This window comes from Mesoplodon densirostris, chromosome 9 (assembly GCF_025265405.1).
Source record: "Mesoplodon densirostris isolate mMesDen1 chromosome 9, mMesDen1 primary haplotype, whole genome shotgun sequence".
NCBI lineage: Eukaryota > Metazoa > Chordata > Mammalia > Artiodactyla > Ziphiidae > Mesoplodon > Mesoplodon densirostris.
Genome location: NC_082669.1, coordinates 54143845 through 54171108, shown reverse-complemented (window position 1 = coordinate 54171108; position 27264 = coordinate 54143845). Strand labels below are relative to the sequence as shown.

Genomic DNA, 27264 nt, shown 5'->3' with positions numbered 1-27264 from the left:
CTGGGTAAAGGGCATATGGATGTTCTTTGTACTATTTTTATTTTTTGCAACGTATCTGCTCCTTTGAAATCATTTCCCAATAAAAAGTTTTTCAAAAGCCAGATTTCAGATAAGAGGCAACAGAGGATAGCTGTCCTTATTTACTGCCTTCTGAGGACCAGAACTGATGCCAGCTGCTTTTTTATTTCCCAAAATGTGGTTCATTCTAGTTATTTGTTGACTTCACCAAACCACCGCATAATTTCACACAACCCAGGATGGAGGGCAGCGGCGTCTGTTTTGCGGAACCCGAGGCCTGAAATAGCAGGAGGGCTGTGTCGTGCGGAGGGGTGGAAGCCGTGCCCGCCCAGCCACATTTGGCTGCTTTGAGCAGTTTGCTATCAGACCCTTCCCTGTGGAAAAAACAACCAGGGCAAAGAAAATGGAGAGTCTGACTTAGAAAACAAAGCTTTCTGCCTCCATTTGAACGTTGCCTTGCGTCCTCCCTCAGGATAGCACACATTTCTCTAAAGACATTTCCCAGATGACACTCCAGTCCGTTCCCTGTCATCATTATTAAATTGGAGCTTCAGCAAAAGCATGCCAAGTCCTCATCTCTGGTCTCCAGATAACCTCCTCCAGGTATTTTCTCAGTGTGGCTCAGACCCGAGCTGTTCACATACATCACCTTTTCAAGCCACCTCTATTCAAGAAACACATTTTCCAGGGTGCTACACATTTAAAGATCCCTCAGCAGGGTATGAGGACAGTGAGAGTGAGAATGTTCCAGGAGAGGAAAGCAGCCCCGTCTTAGCGCGAGGAGCTAAGAGCAGCAGCCGGAAAGAGGTGTGCCCAGTCCCCATCTTTCCCTGCTCCCAACTGGGAGCTCCAGGAAGCAGAAACACTGAAGTTGATTCTCTTGCTCAGGCTGGGAAGCATGGGAAGACAGGATGTGGAGGGAAGGAAATCATCCACAGCCTCTCCCAGTATCTCCAGGGTGGTCACTTGGTCACTAGAGAAGCTGCGGTCCTGACTGAGGTGGGTTTGCAGCTGTCTTGAGCCTGCCCTGTGCCCCAGTGCTGCACAGGCTGTGAGGAGAGAGTCGGTGCCTGACAACCGAGGCTGGTCCCCATGCAAGGACCTTCGCTGAGCAGACAGGCCTCAGGGTTAGACCTGCCAGGTTCCAATAGTGGCTCTGCTGCTTACTGGCTATATAGCTGCGGGTGGTTAGCGAGCCTCACTAAGCCTCAGTTTCGGCATCTACCAAATGGAGATAATGAGAGTCCCCAGCTCGTAGAATTGGTGTGAGAATTAAATGTATCAGACTATGCGTATCAAGTAGGAAGCGTACGTGGTGGTTATCACCACTGTTGTTGTTCTTGTCATGAGTATTAATGTTTGCAGCCTGGCTTCTGTCCTTTCTCCTTCCCTTCCTTCCCCAGACTTACTGGTGTTGCATAGTTGATTCAACTGTCTTTAGAGACACTGCTTCTTTGAGGATGAGAGCCTTGAAGTTGGATATGAGTAAAGCGCTCCTTGAAGAACTGTGAATTACTCAACGAATACAGAAAGATGAGCACCCCGGGTGGCGGGGTGATTGTCGTCTTCTAACACGATGTGTATCCTGCTCTCCCATCATCCTCCCAGGCCCTGAGCTCCAGTGGTGCCCTTGCCCTTTACTCAGTGCTGACTGAGCTCGTCGCTCAAGGTTGGCCCAGTGTCACCTTCTGTGGATGCCCCTCACCTTGAGAACAGAGGAAATCACTGCCGTAGTGCCGTTCACCTAACTCTTTAATAGCCCGGGCCATACCAAATAATATGGTTTTGTTTTTTAACTTCATCTCCCCTACTTGACTCTACATTTCTGGAGGATAGAGATTATTATATTTATCCTAGTTGCAGCATATGCTGCTCAATACCTGTTGTATTGGGATTGTTTGTTGTTCTTATAAATTCTTTGAAAGCAGAATAAGCATACAGAATAGTGCTCACATCAAGAGTATACAGCTTGGGCTTCCCTGGTGGCGCAGTGGTTGCGAGTCCGCCTGCCGATGCAGGGGACACGGGTTCGTGCCCCGGTCCGGGAAGATCCCCCGTGCCGCGGAGCGGCTGGGCCAGTGAGCCATGGCCGCTGAGCCTGCGCGTCTGGAGCCTGTGCTCCGCAACGGGAGAGGCCACAACAGTGAGAGGCCCGCGTACCGCAAAAAAAAAAAAAAAACAACCAGGCAACCAGCCTCCAGATGAAGTATTAGGAGTAATATCAGGAGCCAATTAGGAGAAATGTAGAGGTTCACCTTTAGTCTCTGCTCCCCCAAGGGTTAACTACTGTCCCGCTTCCTAACATCATAGATTAGTTTTGCCTGAATGAACTTTCTACAAATGTAATCATACAGTATGTACTCTTTCATGGCTAGCTCTTTTGTTTAACATTATGTTTGAGATTCATTCATACTGTTGTGTTTGGTTGTGGTTCATTTTCTTTCATGACTATATAGTATCCCACTGTGTAAACCTGTTTATTTATTCATTCTACTGCGGAAGTTTCACTTGAAAGTAACTGTTTTGTGAACGAATTCGAATACTAATGTCTGCCTCTTAAGAAACATTTCCCCAGGAAGGGATGACAGGACAGAAGGTTACATTTATGAATGCTAGAAAGGCAGCCCTGATTTCTCACCCTTTGAAAAGAGCAGTGACTAAAGGCTCCTGATTTCCAGAGCTGGCAAGGTCTTTCAGAATCAGGATACCTCGGTTTCCCGGCTCATTAATTCTTTTTTATGCTCTAACCGAGCTGCTTGCAAAATTGGTAAAAATCAGATAGGGCACTTTTGGGCAGGATGGCATTCCTAGGATTCTGTTTTGCTGTTAAATATTGGCATACAAATATATAGCTAAATGTGTTTTACTAATGATTGTGGTGGCATTAATTGTAATTACTTGTCAATTTAACTTGCTGCTGGTGTCTTAATTTCCAACATGTCTGAAAAGGTTTTTGAAAGGATTTCACTAGCAGTCTTATCAGTCATTTGTCAATAAATGATGAAAAGGTTTGGCTGTTTATATTTCGATGTTATCGTTTTAATGGGCAACTGTCTACATGCCACCCACCACAGAAATGCTTTTTCCTCCTTTTTTTTTTTTTCCCCCTGAAGAAAGTGTCTAAGGCGGAGGGAGGTCTCGTTGCTATGGATATCTGAAATTTCATGTTTACATTTTAAGAGGTAAGCTGAAACCTTCACTATTTGGTCTCCACCTGAGTGGCATTCACATTTAGAAATTACAAGATTGTTATTGGCTATCTCGAGCTCAAGGATGTGGCTGAGTACTGGCAGTTAATTAAAACGTGGCTGGCTTTCAATATCAGAATTATGCATCCTGTTTTTGTAGGATGCCCCTGAAGTCTTCACTCCCCTGCAATGTGTTTTTGATGTAAAAAGAAATATTTGAAAAGGAAACATAACACAGGGCAGCTTGTCCTCATTTACTGCAGAGGTTGGTTGCTCCCTGAGCTCTTTAGAGTGGGATTCTGCCCCAGTGTTCTTTGTCCTTTAGCTCTGCAGGCTCTGGGCTGCCATACTTTAATGTGCCCCAGAGAGCTGATAAGAGAACAAAGCCTTGGCAGGAAGATTGCTTCATGGGATGTTTATTGGGAAGATCTTAGAAAAGTTTGTCAAATGAGAGTATTGCTGCTTTAAGTGGCAGGTGAAATAATTTTTATTCTTTTAATTATTTTTCTTATTCTTCTAAAATGTCTTTAATTATACAAGTAATTCATGAATACATTCTCAATGTAAAATCAAAATCTAACAATGCAGTTAGAGAAAAATATCCCCTTGACTACTCCTCATCAGTTCTGGTTTCCTCCCAGTAGATAATCCTTTCGTTAGTTAGTATGTATGATGCTAGATCAGGGGTCAGCAAACTATAGCCGAAGGGCCAATTCAGCTCCCTGCCTGTTTTTGTAAATAAAGTTTTATAGGAGCACAGGCACACCCATTTGTTTACATATTGCCCCTGGTTGCTTTCACACTATAATAGCTGAGTCATGCATCTGCAGCAGAGACCATGTGACCCACAAAGCCTAAAATACTTACTAACTGCCCCTTACAGAAAAAGTTTGCTGACCCCTGTACTATATATTTTTTCTTTAGCAGTTTTATATATTTAGAGTAATAGGAATTTTATATGCAGTGTTCATATATACATATAATTTTGTTTATTTTTACATAGATGGTATCACATATCACATTTGTTCTATTCCTCACATTTTTTCATTTAACAATTTGCCTTCATGTTCAGTCATCCATATCAAGACATGTTGCTCTATCTCATAATGTTTATTTACCTGTTGCATATTGTCCATAGTAGGACTGAGTTAAACTTATTTTATCACCCTCTATTGGTGAACATGCAGCTTACTTTCAGTTTTTTTTCTTTTTTTCCAGCTGAAATTAGTCCTTTTATTTTATTTTTTATTTTTTTTAACATCTTTATTGGAGTATAATTGCTTTACAATGGTGTGTTAGTTTCTGCTTTATAACAAAGTGAATCAGCTATACATATACATACATCCCCATATCTCCTACCTCTTGCGTCTCCCTCCCACCCTCCCTATCCCACCCCCCTAGGTGGTCGCAAAGCACCAAGCTGATCTCCCTGTGCTATGCCGCTGCTTCCCACTAGCTATCGATTTTACATACATTTGGTAGTGTATGTATGTCCATGCCACTCTCTCACTTTGTCCCAGCTTACCCTTCCTCCTCCCGGTGTCCTCAAGTCCATTCTCTAGTAGGTTTGCGTCTTTATTCCCATCCTGCCTCTAGGTTCTTTGTAACCATTTATTTAGTTTTTAGATTCCATATATATGTGTTAGCATACGGTATTTGTTTTTCTCTTTCTGACTTCCTTCACTCTGTATGACAGACTCTAGGTCCAAAAATGCAGTGATAAAACCTGGCAAAAAAAATCTTTATTTTTCCCAACCCATATTGAAAAATCATACACACAATATAGTAGCACATTTTCACAACAGAGAAGTTGCATGGTAATCATGGCTAATATAAAAGAGAGGGGGGTGAATTAACTTGATCAGGGACTTAAAACATGACAGTGGGCAGTACTCAGGACAGATGTTTTATGTTTCCCATTGCTAGACAGTACCTACCCTGGGAAAAGGCTGAGTGGAACTGAACGACATAAGAGGGCATTAGAAGTGTCCTTAGGTAGGGTGTTCATAAGCTTGCCCTCACTTGAACTGTAGCTTGAGAAAATGTCAAGATTACAGTGTATGTGTTAGAAATATGAAACCATTGAACATCAAGCTTCTAGGAACCTCTACAATGATAAAATGAGCCCTTTCAGTTTTAGATGAGGGCACTGAGCCCCACAAAGGTTAAGTGATTTATTCAAGGTCATAGTAGTAGGTTTTGATCATGACTTAGCCTATCCACTGACTCCAACTCCAGTGACCTAGAATTGAAATACCTGATTTTCAAAACTCAGGAAGAATAAGACTTACAGTAGCACATCATTGGTAGGTTTTATACTTTGTCAGGGTATTTGTATTTGTAGGCGTTTCAAATACATGATTTAAGTCTGAAAATTCATGTGAGAGTAGTTTTGTTTCTGAGAAAATGTTAGGTGTCATCCCTTTGGCCATCACAACAAAAAAAAGAGTCCAAACTAATCCGTGGCCTAAGCTGTTTGGAAGTTCTTGTTCCTGACAATGTCAAGCCCTTTGTTCGTGTACATTAAAGTCTCATTGGAAAAGAAATAGATATCCTCAGCTGAAGTCATTTTAGCACATTGATATGACTCAAAGGGTTAATCCAATACAGAAACATAATATTTTTTAGACTTCTAAGGAAATCATTGCCTCTAGTAAAGCAACAATAAGTTGATGCTCATGTGAATTAACATTTTTGGCAGCTTAGAAATGACACCAACATCTGGCAAAACCTGCATTTGCACAAAGACATGTCTTTTAAACATGTCACAATTTGTGTTCATAATAGACACACCATTTGAATCTAAACTCTTACAGAGGTGACATGAACCTGCACTAAAGGTAGTGAAATGTTGGGGTTTTGTTTGTTTAATTTTATTTTTTCTTCCAGTTTTATTGAGATATAATTATACAGCATTGTATAAGTTTAAGGTGTACAGCATAATGATTTGACTTACTTACATCATGAAATGATGACCACAATTAGTTTATGAACATCCATCATCTCATATAGTTGAAAAGTAAAAGAAAAATTAAAACAATTTTTTTCCTTGTGATGAGAACTGTTAAGGGTTCTTAACAACTTTACTGTATAACATACAGCAGTGTTAATTATATTTATCATGTTGTTCATTACATTCCTAGTACTTATTTATCTTATAAGTGGAAGTTTGTACCTTTTGACCACCTTCATCCAATTTCCTCCCCCCCCGCAATCCCCCATCTTTGGTAACCACAAATCTGGTCTTCTTTTCTATGAGTTTGTTTGTTTTGAAGTATAATTGACCTACAACACTGTGTTAGTTCCTGTTACAGAACATAGTGTTTCAATATTTCTACACATTCCAAAATGATCACCACCATAAGTCTAGTTATCATCTGTCACCATACAAAGATGTTACATTATTATTGACTGTGTTTTCCACACTGTACATTTCATACCCATGACTCATATATTTTGTAATCGGAAGTTTGTACCTCTTAATTCCCTTGTCCATTTCTCTCATCCCCCTCACCCTTCTCCCCTCTGGCAGCCACCTGTTTGTTCTCTATATTTATGACTCTGTTTCTGTTTTGTTATGTTTGTTCATTTGTTTTGTTTTTTAGATTCCATATATAAGTGAAATCATATAACGTTTGTCTTTCTCTGTCTAATTTTTTCACTTAGCAAACACTTTTTTTTTAAACCTCACATAATAAAATCAGGCAAATATTTAATGTTGATGAGACTCTTACCTTTAAGTTTCTCTTGCTATAGCCTCTCATGGTCTTTTCTCCTTCATTATTCTTAGCTAGATTTATTTTGAGCCTGGTGGTAGTAAAAGGAGTAATACGAAATACCCAATACTCAGAACCACCTATTTCTTAATTCATAAGTTCAGTCTAGAGTTACCATTGGTGCCAATGGAAGATTTGCCTAGAAAACTGTCACAATCTCTATTCTTTACAGTAGAACACAAGAGATTTTTGCCACTGATAATTGTCTTTGTTTAAGTGCCAGTAGTAATTGCCTGGTTGTCTTGGAATAGAGAAAAAGAGGGAAATGACTAGAGCGAACTCTGCTGTTCAGTTTCTTGGCCTAGAAACCGTGTGGAGATAGAGAAAACAGACTGAAAACAACCAGCTATGGTTAGTCTCAGTGACTGGAAGACATGAAACAACGTTGGACACTTTGTCAGATTAATAGATGGTCACTAAGTATTTCTAGAGTTCCTGTAAGGTACATTATTAGGTATTAGGGGGTATGTATTAAATTACAGACAAGAGCTTTGTTTCCTAAATTATAGCCCTTACTAGGAAAAGCAAGGCAAACAAACCATAATCAACATGCAAATAGGAATTTCTTCTTAGTAGGGTGAGGAACAACATTCGTAAGGCTTCATTATTTAAAACTGGCTGAACGTACAAAATAATGAAACAGCTCATTGAAAACCAATCAGTTATATATTCACAAATAAAATGGTCTGATAAATAGTTCTTTCTTATGAACACAATTATGTTGTTGTTTTGGCTACCTGTAGACAGAGAATGAAGGCAACCATTCATAGAATAAAACCAAAGTTATAGAATAAAATACTGAAGTCATAGAATGAAGAACCCCCAAACTGGAAGGGACTTTAAGGTCACCTAGTCAAATGCCAATATCATCAAAAATATTGTCCACTTGGTGGATTTTACTTATAAATTTTTAAAATCCCAGCCTGACTTCCCCTTGCCTCTCCTTGAATTTTAAAGCCTTCACCACACACCATCACTTGAGAATACACACCCTTTTTAATATTAGCATAAGAAAAATATAAGAAGGTAAATATACATGAAACTGCAATTAAAAAAAGTACACATAGTGTCTCAAAGTTTAAAAAAAACTGAAGTTCTTTTTTGTTTGCTTTTAAAAAAAATCTCAGCTGAAGTATACAATATCACAGATAATCTATTCCTCCTCCCCATTAAAGGAGCTAATCAGGTGTGACCACATATACTCCAAATTTGCCACGATGCTCTTCTCCAGTTACTAAATAGGCAAACAAATATTAAAGTCAGAATGGTGTATGTGCAATAAAAATAGTTATTATAGGGAAGTAGTTATTGTGAAATTAGTGAAGTATATGTGTTTGCTGTATAAAATAAGGAAGCTAATATGATTCAATTATATACATGGCTGATATGCCGAGAAGGAAAGGGAATTGGTTGGGACACCAGAATGCCAAAATGGTAGCTAAGTTGTTAGCAAAATTATTTCCCTGGACTTGCCTCAATAATAGTCACAAACAGCTACAAGCTAAACAGTTCTTCTTAAAAATAAGATACTGGAATGTTCATAGACTCTGGGAAGTTGGCATTAAGATAGTGTCCAGATTTATAGAGACAACCACAGAAGGATGGGTTTTCATCTGTAGCTGGTTTTTCAGGTGAAATGGGGTGTGTTTAAAAAATGTATACCCAAAGCAGAGGCAAAAACAAATAGAAAAAAATAATCTGGAGGAAAAAGATACACAAGCAATGGAAGAAAATTGCCCAAAAATGGTGCTATAAGTAATAGATTTTGAGCACTAAAAGATCATTCTACCCTAAGAATAAGAACAAGATGATGTGAGAAAAAGCATGGAGAACAAGAAAGAATTTTATAAATTAAAAATACAGTAATTCCATGAAGAAAAAATTGGACATAGCCAGAATATGAAACATTCTACAAGAATGGGAGTGTCTACTAAAAGGGACTGTCATTTTAAAAAAGGTAATTGTGGGAGGGGTGGGACAAAGATTAGGGATAGGGCTTTATTAGGTTAAAAGATTCTAAAGGGGCATAACAACCAAATTCAGTGTGTGAACCTTTATTGGATCCTGGCTCCAAAAGAAAGCAGCTATGAAAGATTTTATTTTATTTTATTTTATTTTGTGGTACGCGGGCCTCTCACTGTTGTGGCCTCTCCCGTTGCGGAGCACAGGCTCCGGACACGCAGGCTCAGCAACCATGGCTCACGGGCCCAGCTGCTCCACTGCATGTGGGATCTTCCCAGACCGGGGCACGAACCCACGTCCCCTGCATCGGCAGGCGGACTCGCAACCACTGCGCCACCAGGGAAGCCCTATGAAAGATATTTGAGGGACTGCTAAAGATATGTGCATATAGATTGGATATTAGTCAATATTAGGATATTATTAATTTTTTTGGTGTGGTAATGGCATTATGGTTAATAGGACAATGTGCTTGTTTTATGAGATGCTTGCTGAAGTAATTTGGAATTAAGAATTAGGAAAGTGTGATGATATCTGAAACATTCTAAAAGGTTCAGCAAAATATTAAAACAAAAATAGGCAAAATTTTCATTGCATTTTACTTTTTCTTTGTGACAGCAATCCATTTTCAATGTAGAACAAATGGAAAATATGGAAAAACAAAGAATGTTTACAAACAACCATAAATACAACTCATTCCAGCATTGCTAACACTTTGGTGTTACGTGTATATATAGTTTTTATAGTATGTATTATGTACTAATATATTTATAACATATGTATACATACGTAACACACATACATATTTTTCTTTTAGTAATATAAATAGATTATCTTTTCACATTAAACATCTTGACCATATAATATCATTTTGATGGTTGAACATAGCATTGCATTGTATGCATGAACTGTAATTTTTGTTCTCATCTCTAGTGAAAGGAGTTTTACTTGTTATTACTCAGGTACTCCTCTTCTTCCTTGTGCCTGAGGCTTTGCTTAAGTGTGCTTAACTTAGAGTATGTCTGAATTCCCTCTTGGTGAGACATTGGCAGTTTGTTATGTTTTCTTATCATATATGCTGTCAATGACATTTTTCTCTCATTTACATTAGCCTAGAAGGGCAAAGAGCATTTTTATCTAGATTGGTAAATCTTACACATAACAAATTGGCTGCATGTCTTTGCTCACCGATACTTTATTTAGCAGGCTAATCTGATAAATTACCTATTTCTCAAATTATAATAACATTCATGGTGGTGGTGAACTTGATAAGGTTTCTGAGTCTCCAAAGACAGAAGCTGATTGCTTGCGGCTACATTGCAGTTTAGCTAATGCAATAAAGGATTGCTTTTCATAGTGAAAAGATAAAGACTGGGGGTAAAGGGGGTGGTTAGCGTATTAGGGAAAATGTGGAATAATCACATATGGCAATTTATGGCTTTGAGATGTAGAATATTTTTATTGTAATATCCTAATTTTAAATAAGGCCACTTGGCATCAAATAGACTTGGCTTCAAACAATGGCTCTGCTGCTTTTTAACCTTGGCCAAGTTACGATTCTCTCTGCCCAGTTTTCTCATCTGTAATACGAATCTTGAGGTATGCATGGAAATCTCATAGATCTGTTATAAGGATTTAATGAGGTCTATATTAAAAGCTTTTTGTCAACTATATAGTGCTAGTGATGGTGGGGGAGATGTGGGTTGTAACAGTAGCAATAGTAGTAGTAGCAAGAATTAGTAGCAATAGCATAAATAGTAATAGTATCAATAGTAGGAGAAATATTAGTAGTGCGTAATCCTACTGAGACATTTATATTTTAAGACAAAGTCCTTGTGGATAAAAGTTGGATCTTAATCAGATGCATTTCTGATAGTGTCCTTTCACTGTAGATAATTTGTATATATTTGGAAGTAGAGGGGGGAAAAGAGGTATGCTCACAAAATTTTATAATGAAAATTAATGTTTATTCTGTATTTTATTATCTGGAAGGGATTTTATTTTATTATAAAATGCAATAGCAGTTTAATAATAAGGTCTTCTAAATAAAGTATTTCTACCAAACTTAAAGCATTTTCAATCTCTACTCAAGATTCCTAATTTTGCAGTAACTATTTCTTCAATTTAAATTCGTATTTGTTGTCATTCTTGAGTCTTGATTATAAAGGAGAAATTGTACTCCTTTTAAGTAAGTGTTCTGAAAGAGCCATATGTAAGACTAGCTGTCTCATATGGTAAACTCACTTCAGAATATCTTTGTTTTTTCTTCATTTTAAAAGATACTTTTGGGAAATAGACACGTTTCCAAAGCATTAAATTGGCACTGTTCTTTTTCTTAACATTAAACGTCGGGTATTTTGTAACCCAAGAGACATATAATACATGAGAAATGAACACATCTTTTTATAGTGGAGAATTAATGGAGTAGATGTTTATTTTGTCGTTTTTAGTGAAGAATTAATGGGGTGCATGACTCATTCATTCATTCAATAAATATTTAGTAAGTGTCTACTCCAAGCCAGGCCCTGTTCTAGGTGCTAAGGACACTATAGTGAACATGGCAGGCACAGTCCCTGCCTTCAAGGAACTTACTTCTTGGTTGGAGGGAAGGGGAGAAATACAATAAATAAGTTAAACAAGTAGAGTATGTCAGATGGTGATTGGGTGTTATAGAGGAGAAAAGAACAGAGTAAAAGAGATAGAGATAGAGAAAGCCAGACGGAAGGAGGGTGTTCTTTTGTATACGATAGATAGCAAAAACATCACTCATCTGCTAAAGTTAGAACGGAGGCATGGAGAAAGGAACAGAGACAGCCCTGGATTACTGGAGGAAATGATTCCAAGCAGTGGTGATGCAAAGGCTCTGGTGCAGGTAGCAATTTTAGTGTCTTTGAGGGACAGCCCAAGATAACGGACTTCTCTGAGTTGCAGTTTCCTCTGTGATCAAAATGGAAATAACAGTACAATAGGGAAGGATAGTTTATGAGGATTAAATGAAATAGTGTGCGCAAAAAGCCCAGCACATAGTGACTGCTCTGTCAGTCTTCAGTGCCTTTCTTTTGTAAATGTCTGTTCATGTTGATGTATGTGCTTGTCTGCATTATTATAGTCTCTCTTCCTTGACAGTAATGTGTCTTTTAAACACTAAGGCCAAAGTCATTACCAAATTTGTGCTACAGAAAACACTAAGGCAACCAACTGTGTTTTACAGTAAAGATATCCATGAACAACAACTACATGAAGCATGTCTTCATGCTTCACTTGTCTTTCTCAGGTCCTGCCACTCTTAGTCCACCCCAGAGCCTCCTGCTGCTGAGATCTTCTCCTATAGATGGCAGGTTTTGGGGTGGGCTATGCTCAAGAGAGCTCCAGACCAGCTCCCTTCCATCCATCCCTAGGAAATTCATGCCTCCATAAAGGGGGGTGGGCCAAATTCTCCATTCTGTACTCCTTTAAACCCTGATCTCACTCTCCAGTTTCTTCTTTTCCAGCTTAGGCAGGCACAGGAACTAAGGCAGCTGAAATGCTGTGCATAAAAGAGTAGGAGAAATTTAGGAGCAGAATGGGGGTTTACACCTGAGAGGAAGAGAAGAGAGAAAAGAATGTAGAAAAACACTTCTCCAAGTATTATGGCAGTGTGGCTTAGAAGTTTTTAAGAATAGAAAAGACCAAAAAGCATTTTCTAAGAACAGAAAAGACCAAAAGTTTACATTGCTGCGTTACAAATTCTTTGCATCTCCTGAAACCTTTGATAAAGTCTTCTACAAAACAGGTCCTTGTATATGGCTTCGTTTGGGTAGTAGTTAAAGAAAAGGGGTGAGTTCCATTTGAGGGTCAACATTAGGGCAGAAATGAATGAAAAGCCCTGTGATTAATAGTAGGGGGAGAAAGAACTCTGCAGAGGCAGGCGGCAGGAGCCAGAGATGACCATCTCTTCATCCTGGAGAAATTCTCAAAAGTCTCTCAAGGGCATTGAGTGTTTCAAGCCAATAGTATACTGATCTTCAGGAGGAGGATAACCTCAGTTGACAAGCACATGTGCATGACACCTGCATTGGACAGCATTCCAACAAAGACTCTGAACTCTCGGGATGGTAACATGAAAGTCAGGCTGAAACTGAAATTCTGAGAGGGCCTTTGGGCGGGCCAGATGATGGATACAACAGACAGGAGACGTCCATATTTGTCAGTGTCCTTGGATGGACCAGCTCCTATCATTCAGCATATTCTCAAACTGCATTGCTGAGGTCCCAAGACCACACTCAGAAGTGGCTCAGTGGGAATGGCTTAGTTAACTTCAACAATTCACTGGCTTGGTCTTGCGTCAACATCTTTGATTCCTTACAACAGAAAGGGAGTGAGTTTGGGGTAGCTGCCTTGGACTATTTGTGTCCAGGGCCATACATCATTTAGCTATAATATTAATGCCAACATTTATTGAGTATATGGTGTGAGGAAAGGCTTGTGCCAGGCTTTTACCTGCATTAAGTCATCTAGTTCTCACAACAACTCTTTGAGGTAAGTACTGTTATTGTTGTTCCTGATGAGGAGGCATAATTTGACCCAAGTATAGGTTTTAGGAAACTGGAACACATGGAATAAATAAGAGAACTAAGGGGGAATTTTGTGAGGAGAAGTGGGAGTTGAAGAAGCAGCCAATTCAGCAATTGTTTTCCATTTTTTTATTATTATTGATTTACAATAATAGTTTCAGGTGTATAGCATAGTGATTCAGTATTTTTGCAGATTATACTTAATTATAGGTTATTACAAGATGATGGCTATAATTCCCTGTGCTATACAGTAAATTCTTTTTGCTTATCTATTTTATATATAGTAGTTTGTATCTGTTAATCCCACACTCCTAATTTGTCCCTCCTGCCTCCCCTCTCCCCTGTGGTAACCACAAGTTTGTTTTCTATATCTGTGAATCTGTTTCTGTTTTACATATACATTCATTTGTATTATTTTTTAGATTCCACATATAAATGATAACAGTTTTTGTCTTTCTCTGTCTGACTTATTTCGCTAAGCATAATATTCTCTAGGTCCATCCATGCTGCTGCAGATGGCAGTATTTCATTCTTTTTTATGGCTGAGTAATATTCCTTTGTAGCTGTGTATACACCACATCTTCTTTTTTATTTTTAATTTCTTAAATTTTTAAATTTTTTTATAGTAGATCCTTGTTGGTTATCTATTTTAAATATAGCAGTGTGTACATGTCAATCCCAAACTCCCAATCTATCCCTCCCCTGCATTCTTTGCCCCTGGTAAACATAAGTTCATTCTCTTAAGTTTGTGAGTTTATTTCTCTTTTGTAAATAAGTTCATTTGTATCATTTTTTTAAGATTCTGCATATAAGCGATATCATATGATACTTGTTTTTCTCTGACTTACTTCACATAGTATGATAATCTCCAGGTCCATTCATGTTGCTGCAAATGGCATTATTGCCTTCTTTTTTTTTTTTTTTTTTTTTTTTTTTTTTGCGGTACACGGGCCTCTCACCACTGTGGCCTCTCCCGTTGCGGAGCACAGGCTCCGGACGCACAGGCCCAGCGGCCATGGCCCACGGGCCCAGCCGCTCCGCAGCATGTGGGATCCTCCCGGACCGGGGCACGAGCCCGTGTCCCCTGCATCGGCAGGCGGACTCTCAACCACTGCGCCACCAGGGAAGCCCCCTATTTCCTTCTTTTTAATGGCTAATATTCCTTTATATTTGTGTACCACATCTTCTTTATCCATTCCTCTGTCAATGGACATTTAGGTTGCTTCCATGTCTTGGCTATTGTAAACAGCAATGCATTGAACATTGGGGTGCATGTATCCTTTCTAACCATGTTTTTCTCCAAATATATGCCCAGGAGTGGGATTGCTGGGTCATATGGTAGCTCTATGTTTAGTTTCTTAAGGAACCTCCATACTGTTCTCCATAGAGGTTGTACCAATTTACATTCCCACCAACAGTGTAGGAGGGTTCCCTTTTCTCCACACCCTTTCCAGCATTTATTGTTTGTAGACTTTTTGATGATGGCCATTCTGACTGGTGTGAAGTGAGATCTCATTGTAGTTTTGATTTGTGTTTCTCTTATAATTAGCAATGTTGAGCATCTTTTCATGTGCCTCTTGGCCATCTGTATGTCTTCTTTGGAGAAATGTCTATTTAGGTCTTCTGCCCATTTTTTGATTAGGTTGTTTGGGTTTTTTTGATATTGAGCTGCATGAGCTGTTTGTAAATTTTGGAGATTAATCCCTTGTCGGTGGCATCATTTGCAGATATTTTCTCCCATTCTTTAATAGCAGATAGCTGTTAGCTTTATACAGATGCTACTGTCTGCGTCAGGCTGATAGGATGATGATGTAATTTCATTTACATCTGTCTAATGTTTCCTTTTGGACCATAAAGTCTCCCAATTCGTTTCTTCTCAGGTCCTAGGTCTTCCTCTGTCTTTGCAATTCTGCTCTGCATGGGAGGGGATGTAGCCCACTCCGGGCAAGAGTGAGATATGATGATGATGAAAGTTGGGAACAACTTGGGCTTTGTGGAGAAATAAATGAGGCTTGCGTTCGAGTAAAGATCAAATTGAGGTGAACCAAAAAGAGAATGTGGTCAAGGTAAAAGAATTTGTGTTTAAAGCAGGTGTTTGTATTGTACTTAGGCATAAAATGTGGCTCTGGAGATCCATTTCAGGATCTGGTCTTATAGTGTGCATATAACTCTTCTTTGGAATTTATACATTCACTTATGCAAGTGCACTAATCCTTAGAACAACAACAACCCATTACTGCCCTAGGTGGGGCCTCTGAAGGGTGGGGGAGTGGTACATACACCTTCTGGAAACACCGTCTTTGGAGAAGGCTAATTTACTGCACATTTGAATGTTTGGCTTTCAGTGGCCATTAACTTAAGCCTGACTCCCAAGAGTGGTTGGCTTTTAATGAGGAACTGCTTTCCTGAAAGAAAAATTCTTAAGGTTGTTGGAAAAGGGAAAAGCAACTTCCATGGAATTGTTAGAACTGGTAGATGAGGTCTGTTCACTATCCTGACTGGATTTCCTTTAAATGCCAAGATGAAAGTCATTTTAGCAGGGAGCTCTCACCAGTGAGGATTTAAGAGGTTTTTGTTCTTGTTCTATACTACTGCCAGGAACTCTAATTAGCAGATAAGTGTAAGAGATGGAGATGTATTTTTTTCAGTTGACATAAATACCCTGCTCTTTTAAAAACCTGCATCCATCCTAACCAAAGTGGACCTCAATAGTGGAAGTCCAAATGGACAGATGTCTTCTATAAATCCACAAACAGTGCACCTGTTAGTTTTCTTTTGGCCTGAGGATTAATAAAGGGCCTTGGACTGGTTTGCCATTAATCTCTCATCTTTCTTTTCTTTTTTCATTAATCTTTTCTACAAAATACTTTAACTGGCATGTTAGAAATCCTTGATTTTTAGATGTGCTCACTTTGAATTCTTTCCTTTTTTTCCCCCTTGGCAAATGTTTATCACACTCCTAGGCAACTTGCTATTTCTTTCATAGAAAGAAGTGTCCCATAAAGGAAATGGGGAAAATGGTTGCTTAGAAAATGTAAGGGTCCTGTGAGACTTTTATATTTCTACAAGGATGCTTATTAAAAGAGCATTAGGGACATATAATGGTAAACACTTGCCATCCTTAGAATATGAAGATGTTACTCCTCACCCTTTTCAGGCATATTTTGAAAGTTTTGTTTTGCTTTGGTTCACTTTGGGGTGTTTTTTGGTGTTTGGTTTCATTTGCTTACTTGTTTTTTTCCTGTGAACATGAATGGATTTGCATAAACTTATCCACATCTAATTCTTTTGACCAAAAATATACTTTCGTGTGGGAAAATCAGTGAAAATGCTTCTTGATGTACCTGTTCAATATGTGCCATTGAGTCTTATATAAATAAGTAGCTTATGTTGCCAGTAAAGAATGATGAACCACAAGTTTCCTTTATTATTGTTCTGTTCTGACATCTGCAGCTCTCACAGCAGAGTTTGGCAAAACTGAATTAAGAGTCATGACCAGAGAGTCAACAGGTCAGACTCAGACGAAGAGACAAGTGAAGGATAAAGAAGCAAGGCTTTGGTCAGTTGGGAAGGGTACAAATGCAGCTATACTCATCAAACAGGAGTGAAAATCAGGACCAGTTCAGCCTAGAAACCAAAACAAAAGCAAACCAAAAAAATGGCCAGCAATAAAGACCATAACAATTAACCCAATATAGAATAATCGTGACACAATAAAGGTTCAAATCACCTCTACCTCAGGGTATGTGAAAAATTCATTACCTGTTGCAAAGCATCACTGTTTCTTCTAGTCTTTCTCTCCCTGAGCCTTGTCTCATAACTCTTCAAAATAAAATGGTCTATGGAGCTAAGAATGAATGGGGTTGAATAAAATAGACCAGTGTTTTTTGGTGACAATGATTATACCTTTTAAAGTTTTCATAACTAGCACTTTACTGTTATCATTATTTTCTGCTCAGTAGACAGCACCAGTTCCAGAAGTTTTGTGATATAATTGAAATTGATTTTTTTTTTTTTGCTAAGCAGCATATTTGATATTTCTTCAGTGAGGCTCCAGCTCTCCCCCCAGAGCCCGCCCCCTAATCTGTGGTGAAGAAAACATGACTTCTCTCCATCTCGTCCTTAACATAGCCTTGGCTTTCCTCTTCACAAAACTGTTAAGGCTTTAAAGGTCATGGGCAGTATTTACAAAGGCTAAGATGTGCTATGGGAGAGGCAATGATGCTTATGTTTTTACAGTTATGATAAAACATGGGGTGGTCCAACTGAGGATCAATATGGGATCGTTTTCTCTGAATTTGGCTTTTGAAAGTTTGCTTGGAACCTGCGAGGTCTTTTTTTTTTTTTTTCTTCTTCTTCTTCCTTTTCCTCACTACCAGTACTTGTCTTTTACAGTTTTAAACAATGCATCCAGTATAACCTTTTTATTAGAGGTTAGGTTTAACATATCTTTTCTTACGGCACAGTCCTAAGCTCATGCTTTACCCACTTTTCAAATGCCTCCAGCTCACAAAATGAGAAAGAAAATCTTTCCGTGACATGGCAGTATCGCCATCTCTTTTCAAGTAGGAGGACTGCACGCCTACACAGCAGATTTTCTGTGTGTTGTGCGTTCGTGCAGCAAAGAGTTGCAGTTCTGAAGGGTTCCTTGTGTACCTGCTTTCATGCTTCTCGCCTTGGAGACTACACCGAGTGGAGGTCAGGAAGGACCCCACCCTGATGCTTTTTTTCTGTGTTTGTTTCTCTGTGTTTCTCCACAGCCTCATGGAACATATTCCTTTCAGTTTCCCTCAGAATCATTTATGTTTCATTATTTGAAATTGGAAAAAAAAAAAGCAAATTGACAAACAGGGAATTGGAATTGGTTACCTATTTGATTCTGAAATGGTGCTCTGTGCTCCAACTGAGTGAGTCTGATAATAAAGCATAAGAATCTCTCTTACTGTTTCCTCCCTCCTTTTCATCTTTCCTTTCATCTCCCATTTCTCTCTTTCCTTGTCTCCTTTCCTCCTTCCCCACTCTAGCTGTTTTAAGGCCAGTTTGCCCCCAGATCGCCCACTTATGTTCTTTTCCTCATGATGGAATCTTTTCATCCTTCTGACTCTCAGATTTCTTCCCAATTGCTGTAAATGCATTTATCACTTCTGACATAAGGTGGTAGATTTTTTTAGCTTATATTTTCCTCCCCTTTGCAACTCCCTTCCTTCACTAATGGCGGAGAGTGACAACTAGTGATTAGAGGAATCTTGAAAATGCCACTGGGAACTCAGCAACAAGAGATGCCTCATCAAGACGAAGACATGCATTCAAGCCCGGATCCCTAGATGTCCCCTCCTCCACTCCTTTTATCCCCACTTTACTAGCAAAACCTGAGTAATCTCTTTCTGTGTCCTGACCTGGAGGTTCTAGCTGAAAACCTTCTGCAAGCCCAGGGGTACACACTACCCCGCTCAGTGCTTTTATGCTCCTCTCCCACAAGCAGCCTGTTTTGAAGCAAACGCTATGTTATTTCTCTACCAGGGAAAAAACCTTTTTGTGTACATGGAGATATAAAATTTGTAGGTGCTACATAATAAGCTTTAAAGAAAAAAACCCAACATTTCAGTGTATTTCCACTTTGCAGCCCTATTTCGTCTTTCCCGTCCTTCCTTCTCGGTCCTTCTTTTAGTCATCGTGTCGCCCTTTCTTCAGTTTTGGTCTTGCTGAGGTGTGTGGCTGAGTTCAGAGCGCAAGCTTACGAAATGATTGATCACATCATACCTTCAGGGTCTGTTCATCCAGCAGAGCTCAGTTTAAAGCCTGGCCGCAAAACTACTCTGGTCTCCACGGGGCAGAAATGTGCTGGTCAAAGCAGCCAATGTCCTTTGTTAAGCACTACCATGAATTATAGCAGTTGGTCCATGTCTTTACAAGTTCATGCATTCATTCCGCAAATATTTGCACTTACCATGTGCCTGGCTGTTCTAGCTTTGACAACACTACAGAGAACAAAGCAGACAAGTGTCCCTTCACACAGATCTTCACATGTTACAGTATGTTTTCACAATCTCTTGGGCAATGGCAGTTTTTACAAGTGACTCTAACATCTTTTAGAAGTAAAATCCCAGAAGTTTTAGTGGCTGTGAGCATTTTGTTCAATTTTATATATCTTTTTTTTAAGCAATAAATGCTGCAAAACTAAAGTGAAATACTTTTGTCTCTTTTTACGTTAGTGGAACAGCTTCTTGCAGTATGTGTTTTACTTTCTCTTCTTCCCCCATTGCCTTGCCCCTATCCAAAAAAAAAGGCAAAAAAAAAAAAAAAAAAAAAAAGAAAGAAGAAGAAAAAAGAAACATGTTTGGATTTTCACCACCTGGTTATGGTTAGTTCTTTATTTTAAAATCGCTTTCAAAACAGATCAGACATTACACTGTTAAAAACAATTTTCACTGTCGGCATTGAATATCATACTGTGCTTGTAGTAATAACTGATAGATATCTAGAATAATCTTCAATAGGACTGAGACTATAAAGAACTGTCAATCACCGAGTTTAACTTTAAACACAGATGATTTGAATTCACGTTAGCAGCGTGAGGAAGCCAAGAAGATGGAGTAGTGCTGGTTGGAGAAAAGATGATAGGATTACCTCTGCAGTTTGCCTTTCTTGCTGGTTGTTTGAGCCACTAAATCAAGGCAAAGTTTATGAAAAGCCTGTGGCTGGGGTCTCCAACTCTTTGTTCCTGCTGAGATTTTCCTCTTATAAATCTGCCATCAGAAATAAGTGCTTTACTTGTGACTTAATTCTGTGCAAGTACAAACACCTTGGTTCAACACTTCGGCCAGGCGGCCTTGACTGTCTTGAGAGCAGCAGAGAGCCCATTAATTTGAGCTGCTGCAAAGAAAAGGGGTTCACATGCTCTCTGGTCACCATTCACTTCTCTGGCAAGAGGGCAAGAGCGCTGTGGGTGCGGAAAGAAAACATGAATTCCAAGGCAGTCATAGGGCCAGAACATTGCGGGCTAGAAGGGAGCAGCTGATTAGCGGGGAGGGAGTGGTAGGGCTTGTGGATTCAGATGTGTTATCCTTCTAGAAAGAAGCAGCTCCACTCTTTTCATATTTTTCATGCCACCTCTTTTTAAAAATTGGTCATTTAAAAGTCAGCTACACGTACACACTGTCCAGACTGGGAGTCACTAGCCACATGAGGCTGTTTAAACTTAAAATAATTAAATACAGTTTCAAATCCAGTTCCTCCATTTTCAGTAACCTCACTCCAAGTGCCCGATAGCCACATGGGGCTCGGGGCTACTGCATTGGACAGCACAGACAGGACATTTCCATCAGCACAGAAATCTCTCTTGGCCAGTGCTGGTGTTGATAGTGTTTGTAGAATGTCTCTTGGTCTCTAGCCATTCGACACCTTTACATTGATCAGATACTTAAAAGATATAGGCAGTAAGAGCCGGATGCTAAAATTTAAGGATGTTTCCATCTTGCATGTTCTGATTTTGTATCTTCCTGTTAAAGATTCATGGGTAGTTACTTTCTTTGCTGTCTTAAATGTCTTTGAATATCTATATATCAGTGCCTTGTAACATGTGCTTCCCAGAGGGTCTAGGCTACAAACCATTAGCTATCAATCTACAGTGAGGGAGGGAGAGAAACTGAGAGTATGCATTTAGACATTTTTGTAAGGATTCAGCATTGCTGCGACATCCAGTCATTCATCTTGATTGTATTTTATGAAAAGATCGGTCTGCGACAGAATAGAACAAGAAACTAGCCCTTCACCACACAGAGTTAAGAAGCAAAGATGTATGAAAAGTTTCACCTTTGGAAACACAGTTCACCTAAGAATTTCAGACAGGACTAGCTTAAATGAAAGGAACAAAAGCTCAATTCAGAGTAAAAAAATATATTAAATATGTAATTATTTGGCATAACTGTAAACATAATCTATAGTAGTTTTCTTGTTCACTCTTCAGTGTGTATGAAGGATGTTAGTGCTGAGTGCTCTCTTCTATAAATCTAGCTCCATTTTTTGTATAACCTTCTCTATCTCAGGGAGCTTAGACCAGAAGGGGAACGGGTGCCTGCTATCGAGAGTAATGTGGTACTTATTTATTACACTTGGCCAAGTTGGGAAGATTTGTGCTTCAGCTGGTAACAGTCACTACTATTTGAAAAGTATTACAGCATTTGAATTGAAAAAGGAGATACATGACTGTATCTCAGCACAAAGGAGACATTTCTCTGTGATGTGAGCGGATACCTTATAACAAGAGGATCCTCAGCCTTGTCCTAATTCCATCCCTGAGTACCTGGTCACATTTCAGTGCACTAGCAGAAAGACCAGAGTCTACATGGCACATGCATGTTGAGTTGCTAAGTAAATAATATGTAGCATTAAGTGCTTATTTGCTAGCTTCTCTGACTGAACCCTGAGTTCTCCAAGGAAAGGAGCTATATTCAGCCACCTTTATCTTCCTCAACTTGCACAGTGGATGCTCAATAAGAGTGCACATTTAATTGGCTATTGGAACTACAAGATGCTATTAAAACACGTATTAATGAGCAGCTCAGTCATTTAGTTCATTCAGTGTGCTACCAAATTACTACCTTGACATTTTCTTCATCTAATTGTTCCGTAGTCCTGGATGTATTGAGTTTAAGTTCCAGCTAGGTCAATGACTTGTTACATAACCAGAAAAACCCTTATTCTGGGTTATTGCTATTCCTTACCTCTAAAATGATAATATTGGTTTGCATTAGAGATGATATAATGGACAAATGATTGTAAATACTATGAAACAAGGCTAAAACAATTACTGCATGAAATGTTACTACCAGCAGTTAGGCAGTATTCATTGGACCTTTTCGTAAAACTTTCTAGTGTCAGAGGAAGTTGGGAGTTGCTGCTTAGATTTTCAGAATTGGTGGCAACTTCCTAAAACCTGGTACTTGGAATGTGGATCTCAGAGCAATCTGTTTGCCTCACCCCACTCCTTTATTTCTTTGATTCACAAAAGTCCCCCTAAAATCAGTACTCTTTCCCAAAAGAATTAATTGTTCAAGCTGTTTATTGTCTGCTGCTGCTTACTCATTGATTCAGGATTTCAGAGTTATTCATTATCCAGAAGCTCCCACTCTCGGGGGCTCGGGTCTTGTCTGGGAGTTCTTGACTGGGGGCCCTATCACCCCGAGGAAGGAGGAAGCTGAAACCCTGCAAACATGTGGGTCTTCTCTCTGCCCACTACCTTGCATGAACTGGAGGTGTCAGGGTGGGGAAATGACTCTTGCAGCCTGAAGCTTTCATCTGGTTGCAGCAGTCAGGAGCTGGAGGCTAATTTTGAGCAACAAAATGTTTTGCTAATCATGGAATTTACAGGAAAGGACACATATAGGAGTAGGTGCTGAAAGAAGTGAAGTTCTCCATCCTCAAGATCATAGAACTCATCCTTCTGGCCTTGGTCTCTAAGCCACATTCACACCCACATCAAATATCACCATTCATGAGAGCTTCTCCTGGGAGAAAGAAGTATAGTCTGAGTGTTACCCAGTTCATCACAATTGCAGATGGATATCTTCAAAGAGCGAGTGGATCTGGATACCATAAACCAGAGTTTTTCAACCTTGACATTACTGGCATTTTGGATTGATTAAGCCTTTGCGGTGGGGGGCTGTCCTATGCATTGTAGGATGTTTAGCAGCATCCCTGGCCTCTGTCTACTAGGTTCCAGTAGCAACTGACCCCAGATGTGATAACAACCAAAAACATCTCCAGACATTGCCAAATGTCTCCTGGGCTGGCGGAGGCGGGAGGCGGGGGGTGGGCGGTCAGTGGGCAAAAACACCCTGAGCTGAGAACCGCTACCATATGGAGACACTCATAGGATTCCAGATGTGCCGCCATTTCTCAGTAAGATTCAGTAACTTTCTTCTAGGAGTCTCTGGGAAAATGATTAAGGAATGTATACATTATGTCATAAGCAAAAAGTTTATATTGTATAAGCACTCACTTGTATGAGACACAGTTGAGTTCTAAACAAAGCAATCAAACTGTTTTCTCTAGACATACATTTTCTAAGCTGATCAATGACAGTTCTTGCCATATAGAGAACCTGAAGATAAATCATATTAAAAACACATGAGTAGAAATTAATATTGATGCTGTCCTAAAATGTACCCTAAAAGACTTGTCTGTTAATTCAACATGCAGAAATCTTTTTTGAGGATTTACTGTGTGCCAGGCATTTGACCAAGCATTGGCAATCAGAGACAAATAAAACATGATTACTCTCCTTTAGGAGTTTAGAGCATAATTGAGGCAGACATACAATCATCAATTACAAATAATACATGGCTAAGTTGCTCTACACAGAGGAGAAGCAGCTACATCAGGTATCAGGGGAAGCATTCTACAGGTGGTGAAGTTGAAGCTATGAAGCTATGTTTTGAAGGATGAATAGGAGTTAACTGGAAGGAGAAGTGAACAAGGACACCCCAGGCAGAAGGAGCGATGTGTATGAAGATTCAGACAGATGAAGCCACACAATATGGCTATGAGAGGCTCTGAATGCCTGGGCACAGGGATCCTCTGGGGCAGGAATGTAAAGTGAAGTGAGAGAGTCCATACCACAACCTGCAGGGCTTTGGGTGCTGAACTGGAAGCCACGGTGGAGATGCACTGGCAGAATTTTAGCAGGGGCAGGACAGGGCCTTTTGGCAGCTCCTTTCAGCAACATTGTAGACCTCAGACCACCAACAGAGAGTCCAGTTAGGAGGCAGCAACAGTAAGTCAGGAGGAAATTAATAGGGACCGAAATCAAGGCATGGTTAAGGGGGAGGGGGAGGAGATCTTTTAGAGATTGAGAAGATCAAATCTATCAGCTGATTGGAGATAGGAACTTGACACAGAAGGGGCATTTCTGATGGATCTCAGGCTTCTAGCTGGGGTGGCTCAGTGGCTGGTCCTCAATCCCAAAGATAAGAGAATCCAGGAAGAAGAGAGGTTTGGGGGAGAGAACAATGAAACAGCATGATGGCCTGGTTCAAACCTTCTGAAATTAAATTCGACCTGGTTTATATGCCATTTCTCTTGTTTACCAATTGCATGAACTTGCTTGGACTCAACTTCTCTAGGCCTTGGCTTCCTCACATCTTAAAGGAGGGCTGATAACAGTATTTACTTGGTAGGTTATTATAAGGTTGAAATGAGATGACCACCAGGAAGAACTATGCCCAGCACTTAGCGAGCGTCAATTAATGTTAGCGACAGTGTGAAGAGTGTCCTTCGGGAGTTATGCAGCGCAGCAACCCTGAGTCCATGTAGCCCAACCTCAGTTCAGAGCTTGTCCTCCTAACCATTCTAATATACTGCCTCCTGGGGGCAAGTGCACTTAGATTAAACAGTTGGAATATAGCCTGCACGAGGAGAGTGGTGTGATATAAAGACAGCAAACTAGCAAGGGTTAAACCACAGGAGATTGTATATGCCAGGCTAGGGAGTTTGGCCTTTATCCTGTGTGGGGAATGAGCTGATACTGGGATTTTAAGCAGGGAGATGATATGTCCCAGTATTCATGTCCCAATAATCACTTCAGCAGCAGTCTGGAAGGGCTGAACTAACACCATAGGAAAGGGGTGGTAGAAAAGTTCCCACCGGCCTTCTTTATTCTACTTTCCCTCTTAAGTGTATTGAAAACTCAAGTTTGTCAACTTGATTGGCTTGCTTCGATGTAAAGGGGAAGTAAAACAGTGATAGCAACTTGAGGTGTTCCAAGCATATCAGCATGAAATATCCTTTTTCCCTACAGCTGCAGATAATATGGGTCCAGGTTTCACTTGGCCTTAAAAGGCCAATACTCAACACTGCAAAGAAGGGAAGGACGTGCCTTTGCAAGTGGATAGGAGTGGCCAAGCCCTTGGGAACACAGTAGGCTCTGATCCAGCTACTAAACTCTGTTCGGCACCGTCTAGACCTGTTGGAGTGATTTGGTCTAATTAGCCTGTCCTGAAAAGAATCTTCGAATTTTAATGGCACATAGTTGTGCTAGCAGACTGCCCTCTGCCAAGCATGGGCCCTAGGAGTGAGGGTTGGATGGCCCGCAGTGGCTTGGCCAGAAGCCACAGGGTGCTTTGATGACTTTGCATCATTTAATGACTTCATTCAGAAAGAGAAATTTGGAGTAGAGAAATGGAACAAATAAATGAGGTAGTAGCCGTCTTGACAGGTGAAGCTTGCTGAGGGCATGTCAGATAATCAGCTGCTGAAACACATTTCTCCTTCAAATCTAATTGGAACTGGGGCTTTTCTTTGTCTCTGGGACAGTCTTGCTGCCACAACATGAGGTGTGGGGAGAGCAATGGGCAGAGAGCCAGCAAATCTGTATTCTAATCCAAGCTTGGCCATTAGCTGGCTGTGTGAACTTAGGGAGACTTCAACTATAGGGACGGCAATAGCTCATCCATTAGGTGAAAAGACTACACTAGATCATTAGGAGGGGAGGAGAAGGAGGAGAGGGAAAAGGAAGAGGAAGAAAAGAAGAAATTTCTACTTACCTGTTTTTTATCTAATTCTCTGAGCATCGTGCTATGTGGTTTACACACTCCATCCTTAAATCTCACAATACTTCCATAGCTGTCTTTATGGATCTTTTCAGCTGTATGATTTTATGAGTCTGAGTTAATGTGAAAGCTCTAGGAATAAAACGGAATGGCAGAAGATGGAGACAAAATTTTCCTGTGTAATAGGAGGTGATATTTTAAAACCTTGAGGCTGCCTCAACAGTGACCGAGGACAGGAGTGGGGACCGGCATATGTGTGGAAAAATCGATTTCACTGGAATACCATGATCGAATCGTGGTGGTCATGGTTTTGGTTCTTTCTCCCTGGTGGGTCCACCTGACGACTGCATTACAGCTAGGGCTGAAGTGGTAACATGTCCAGTACGTGGCTACCATACATTACTTATTTTAAATTTGTTTCCCTGTTCTCTCTGCTCCATCAAAACTCAAGGCCTTAGCCTAGCTTCCAAGCTATCTATCACATATCTTCCAGCCTTGCCACCATTCTTGTCCCTTGCTTCCTTCTCACATGGCTTTTCTTCCCTTACCCTTGAATGTGTGCTCATTATCTCCTGACTTTACACCCTCCTTCATCATGTACCTGGCCTGATTTAACACACAAGTAAGTAGTCCCTTTATGGGTGAAGCATTAGACAGAGAGCTGGTAGTACAGAGAGAACTTAATTTAATGCTCGCATGTTTATGTACCCTCAAAGATGGAAGTATAGGGTGCAGTGGGAGCCCAGAACACCTAACCTAAATAACATAGATGCTAACACCCTTTCCCCTGCCCATCATACTCTTACCTGTCCTTTAAAGCCAAGATCATGCCTGCAGTAAGCACCGACTCCACCTAAATGCTTAATGATCCACAGCTTACATGTGCTGTCTGTCTAGTGTCAACAAGACTTAGAGCCTTGGTAAATTGAACCCTTATTTTGTATTCTGTTATTTGAACTGTACTCGCTGCTTTACACTCCTCATCCCCCAATTCCGCCACAACCCAACAATAACTGTCTCTGTGGATCTTTCCAGCCCTTTGTTTCTATCATGAGCCCTAACTGGAATGTCTCCCTTCTGTTTTCTGTTTCATAACCTTCTTCCTACCTCGCACATTTTTGTGGCTGGGTGGGCCATTGGACATCGAGAAGCTGTAATTATTACTACAATTACCCTTCCTTAATAACTAACATGTAACGGCCCTTTACCACTGACAAAACAT

At 40.0% G+C, this 27264-nt stretch overlaps 1 protein-coding gene across 8 annotated transcripts in view; it reads left to right on the top strand.

Moving 5' to 3' along the window:
* Positions 1 to 27264, top strand: part of DYNC1I1 (dynein cytoplasmic 1 intermediate chain 1) — a 343604-nt gene that overhangs the window by 156222 nt on the left and 160118 nt on the right. The gene's annotated exons all lie outside the window — the stretch shown is intronic.